Raw genomic sequence first — 6000 nt, forward strand, 5'->3', positions numbered from 1 at the left:
TCACACTGCTGTGTCACAGAAGTAGAAAAAGACCTTTTTAATGATGGGACGAAGGGACAGCAAAACAGTAAGCCCAATACTATCCTTTCAAAGTTATCACTTGCAAAAAATTACGATTCAGACTAAGCCTGCTGAGTTCCAGAGACAGGAAACTTAGTTCAGTTTTGCAAGCTGTTCATCCTGACTTTACAAAAAGTTCACACAGCAGAATGAACACACCTAAAATTAACTCCTCCTTTGAAAATCTAATGCTCTTTATCTGGGAGGAAACAAGTATAGGCTACTTACAGTCAAGAAACTGATATAATGCAACATGTACAGCATGCACTGCTGTACTCTGTGAAGTTTTACTTCTGAATAATTGCAAAGAAGATCTTTAAAACCAAACATGGAAGCCAGTCCAGCTGCTGTATAGAGTGAATATTTCCCTAGCCGCTTTGGCTTAACCTATTGTTGCTTTTATTAGGATACCCGCTGGGTGTAGGATATCTCCATGGAAAATGGCATCTGTTGGAATTAATCAGCAATGCTTCAGGTGTGCTCTACTTCCTCCTCAAAAACCATAGGAATCAACATTGCTGCCTATTTCCAAATGTCTCCCATGGCCTTATTAAATGTGGCTGTGGCAGCAGAGAGAACGTCTCTTAAAGAGCATATTGCAGTATTTAAAAGAGCACAGATGTGCAGAGGTTGTCAGTCATGAAATTTAGTTTGAATAAAACAAGTCTTCAGAAGGAGAAGCAAGGGAATGACCTGTTGGATGCAGTGGCAGCTTTGTTATGGCAGGGAAGGATTTCTAGTAACTGTCCCTAAAGAGGAGGAAAATCATGTTTTCAAATCATTTGGCAAAGTTTATCTTTGTAAAACTCTTTAGAAAAATATTCCCTCAAGAACAGGATAAACAAAATCCTAAAGGAGGTATCTTTTAGCAGCACTAGGACAGGCATGGGATTGAGATGCTGCATTTAGGCAACAAGAGGCACATTCCCTACCTCAGAGAATAAATCATTTTGATGAAAATTTTGTCCAAGAAATAAGGCATGGGGCTACCAGCCCTGTTTCCTCAGGTCCAAAGGTCATTTTTAGCATAATTTTACCACTCAAAACCAAAAACTGTGTGAAGGCTGATTTCTGGAGCAGATGCTGTAGGGCAGTAGATATCTTTTCTGGAGGGAAAGCAACATTTCTGTGGCAGGATGTAAACCACTCTCAACACTGGTACTCTTTACTGATGGTTATCTGCCAGCTCTTTTCATAGGTCAGATTAGCCAGATAGCACACACTAGTCAGCCTGCTGCCTGTTCCCAGGTAGCTCACTGCCTCCTCTTTGAATCCCAGGGCCAATCCTGGCTGGACACATTTGCAGGATTCACACCAGAACATCCCAGCGTGCATTAAACCAGTAGGGCTCTGCTGAAGCAATGCCATGGGTGAGCGTAACTAGCCTCCTGATATACCAGGGCATCCTTTCCTTCAGGGTTCTTGCAGCTTCTAATTCAGTTCAGTCTCTCTCATTTTCTGCTGAAACTGCTGCATCTTTCTACTACTGTTCTCCTCTCCCTGTGTTCTCTCCTGACAGCACTTTCCAGTTGCAGGACTGGGAAGCAACTGAGCCTAGACCCCATACTGGGGGTTTCCTCAAGGTTTGCATCTATGCTACCACATCTGTCCTTCCTCTTTCCATGCAGAGGAAAGCCAGACATGCAACCTGGATAGGAATGGTCATGTTCTTCAGAGAGTTTCTGGGCGCTCAGGAGACCAAGATTCTGGGGCGAATGAAGCACACATCAAGAGGAAAGATGAATAAAAGCTATTAAGAATGTAAGTCAAATCTAAAGTGATATATAATCAGAACTTACAGGCCTGATACAACAACTCATTCTTAAGCATGTCAGCAAAACCATTAGGGACACATTTACACATCTGTGGAGGGATTGTAAGAAGTTTTAAAGAAGCTGGGGAGTAAAGGAATCTATGCTGCTTGATCTTACACAACTCCACAAATTTTAACCCTTGCAGTTTTTGTATAACTATCAGTTCTTAACAGCCCTTTCTCCTCTAGGCTTTCTTAGAGTCCTTCCTGTTTCTCTGCTGAAGGCCTGTCTCCAAGGAGATTCAAAATATAGCCTTAATCTGTCTTTAATTTATGACATGTAACCTTATTCCCCCAAAGGTATGAGTTAGAATATACTGTCAACCTCGTCTTTACCTTTCAGTTCTCGTGCAGTATAGTCAACCTTTAATACATCTCTGATAGCTGTGTATCTGGGATATGAAAACACAGTTGACGAAACCAAATGCTTATAGAGGTTCGTTTTGCTACTGCATAAAATCACACTCATTTCTCTCTGCCAAATATTCCATGAGGTGAGAGCAGGCTTGTTTGGCGTACAAATGCAAAACCAAGTAGTACAAGAAGAAACAACAAGGGAATGAAATTCAGACACGAGCACTGGTAGAAGCTGCATAGCAGTAGGTAAGCAGTCTAATAAAATTTATGATCTAAAGGAAGGGAAACCCTTTTTAGTGGTTTGTAAATGTATAAAATAAAACAGTTTATGCTTATTCTAGAAGGGCTTTCCTATGTATCTGTGCACTGTGGCAATAGCTCTGCTGAAGCTTTTATTTGAGACATTGACAGATTAGTCAAACTGTAGAATGCTTTAGCTCTGCAGATCCCTGGCACTATCTGAAATTATTTCCAGTTCACATACACAATATGTCATGCTGCGCTATATGTACATAAAGGGTATTGGGCATTTTATATCCTGGGATCTTCATGTTCTTCAATTTCCACTCTTGAGCACACCCAGGTAAATTGTCCTGTTACGAAAAATTATGTCTCTAGTTACCTTTTTTATAGTTTGCTAAGGTGTTTGGGGGATCTGTAATTAATTCTAATTCAAACTATTCTAATTCCAAAACAATTCTAAGTAATATTTAAATCATTCTCCACAGAAAGAATTCCTACTGATGGCAGATGTGAGATCAGCCATATGTTCATGTCCAGATCTCAGCAGGACAAAAGTGGAGGGAAATCAAAAAATGTCAAGGTAGTTAGGATGCTCAGTACGGTTTTATGCTGTTTTCAAATACAAAAATCATTTACATGTATAGCAGGAGCTTGAATTGTCAAGGACCTGTGCAGTGCTGCAGGTCTGATGAAGTTCCACACTTCTCAGGTAGTCCTGTGTTTATAAAATTGCGTGGAAGCTCACAGTTAGATTTACAGTGGAAGTCACATTTCAATCTCCACTATGGGATGACTATTGTCCTCCAGATTTTATCCCCCCTACCAATCCATAAAATGTGTCACTCATATGATGGTGCCAATGATATAAATACATCACAAAGTATGTAAGGGGAAATTTCTTTGGATCACTTTGTAAAACCCATGAAGAATATCTGTATGCTTTTATCAGTGATCAGTGATATCATGGTACATGGTGAACTTCTCTTCAAACTGAAGTTTCACTGCAAAAAGAATTTGCAGCAGACAAATTGTGTAACAAGTTCTGTGCATGCACAAGAACTACTAAACAGTCTATTCTTACTAGGCTCATCACTTTTGTAATCCATCCTGTAGGGGGTCAGTGCTAAAATTAAATTATACCTGCCTACCACTCTCAATCTAATCAGGCTGTGAACTGAAAAATAAAACAATTAAAATTAGAGACAGGCCAGCCTCCCACTGTTTATGATCTCATTCTATTTGTGAAGAGTAGGTGGAAATTCACCCATTGTGAGCATTTGGTTTATGTCATTTTTTCTTGTTATTACAGCTGGGGCTTATTTTGTGAACTGTTTGCAGCTATTTCTGCTAAAAATAGGTGGATACCAATTTAAACTTCCTGGCGATATTTCAAGTCAAAGTATCATTAGTAGATAGTTATTATGCTGCATTTTATTGTAAGAGATCCTGCCATGAAGCCAATCTATACAAATATAAATAAAGACAGTTAGAATTACCTTCCAAATGACTCTATTGGAAGTTATTCMCATTTGGTTTAGCAAAACAAGTTAAGCTATTTACAAGAAAAGTTATTAGTCAGAGGAGCACTGAGTTAATGAGACATCTTAAAACTCTGGATCAGGTTAGACTGTTGTACTTAGAGAGAGATTGGGGATCAATTTGCCTTTTTCCCTCAGTCCTWAAATAGAGAAGCACATAGTTCTCCCTTGGTTTCCAAAGGATATAATTCCCTTTTATCACTCATCCTTCCTCTGTTGATTCAGCTCTGTCATGCTGTCTCATAATAAAATCATCTTCCCTGAGCACATTCTCTCTCAGAAAAGATAAGGTGACAATTAGATACAGACTTCCCTATCTTCTCCTGACAGCAAGAGTTGAGATGTGAAAAGACCACATAATGGTGATTTGGTCACACTGTTGCATTTAATTTCCTAGCTAGCCATCATAGGGCCTACGTCTTGCCCTATGAGGAATAAAAAGTCAGACCTAGTTGCCATTAAAGTTTTCAATAGCAACATCAGAGTCTCAGTGAAATTACTTATACTATTTCCAGGATCTTCACCTTAAAACTATAAGCTGTTAATGTGGATGTAGTCTTTGAACAGTCAGTATTTCATTCCCACCAGTAATCATCTGCTATTATGGTGTTTGAACCTTGAGCTTAGTGCAGACATACGAAGACTTTATTTTGGCTGCTGCTCCTCACTGTAAAGGGATATATCAATCAAAGACATTAACATTTTCAGGAATGCCCAGTGGTGAAATTTACAAAGCTACTGACAGTTTGTCTATCAAATGTCACACCATGAAGGGCTAGCTGGGCTAGCAGCAGAGTCCACAGCTATAACAATAAAGAAAACAGTTTTCAGCCACATTCTTTAGCCCTGAAGGCAAGTGATACAGCATGACTTATGTTCATAGAACTGAACTCTCTTTCCCTCTAAAACATATGATTTTGTCTATATTGCATATTAGGAACAGACCCTCTTTCGGCATTGTCTAGGAAATGCTAACTGGCACAAGTCAAAATGCTACCAATTAAACAGTATGGATGATCATGTACCAGTGTTTGTGTCTGTGCCTTGGTCCTGTCTAGTTTGCTGGCATAGTCATAGCCAGAGAGTTACAGGCATACCAGCACAAGGCATAGCTGCATTGTCCCTCAGCTATTTAGCCCCATGGAGAAGCAGGGTGTGTTAAAAGAGTTGGAACAGCACAGTATTGCAGCTGTATTTCTTCCTGTACTCAAATAAATTCCTTATGTATATGTCCTGTTGAAATAATGGTAATACCTCAGGGAGAGGTTCATCCAATGCAACTAACTTTAGCTGTCTTTAAGTTAAGCCTCTAGAGTAAACTAATTGTCTAGTTTACTTCAGCTCTCTCTTGATTCTTCCTGCTTAACTTAATTGCCCATTTTAGTCTGGAAGGCATCTCTGGAAGCCTCTGCCCTTCTCCTGGCATTGTCTAGAACCACCTTTCAGACAAATAAAAGTAGCTGGAATGGGAAGACACTTGGGAGGAGAAAAGGTTCTGAAAAGATCAGAAGAGGAGAATGAAATCAGTTTGGTAGCCCAACTCCTCCAAAGGCTAGGCTGTTAGGCTGGATTTCAAGAAGGGGTTTTAAAAGCTTCAAATCTTCTTTTCTAGAGGTCTTAAGATTAAGGATGCAGATCTAGTGTGATTAACTTAAATATTCAACCAGAGTGGTTTACGTATCTTGTTCTGGAAGTTTAACACATAAAGCTGAATTAGGTGTCCAGAGATCAAATATCTAAAATGGGAGAAATTTAGGTATCCAGTTGGGAATTACAATAATTTGTAAATGGTTGTTTATATTAGATTTGCTCCTTTAGTTATTTTTTCTAAACTGATAAAAAGTAGCTCTGCAAAAATAGAATTCAGAGGGTATCTTCTTCCTTCARTGCCTCCCCTCTTCCATCTAAGTGCCTACACCACCTGTCCTTAAATTGTGAGACCTGGGTTCTAAGGATCTCAGCTACACACCCAAAAAATAATACTGCCAT

Source organism: Apteryx rowi, unplaced genomic scaffold, assembly GCF_003343035.1.
Source record: "Apteryx rowi isolate R43461 unplaced genomic scaffold, aptRow1 scaffold_150, whole genome shotgun sequence".
NCBI classification, from domain to species: domain Eukaryota; kingdom Metazoa; phylum Chordata; class Aves; order Apterygiformes; family Apterygidae; genus Apteryx; species Apteryx rowi.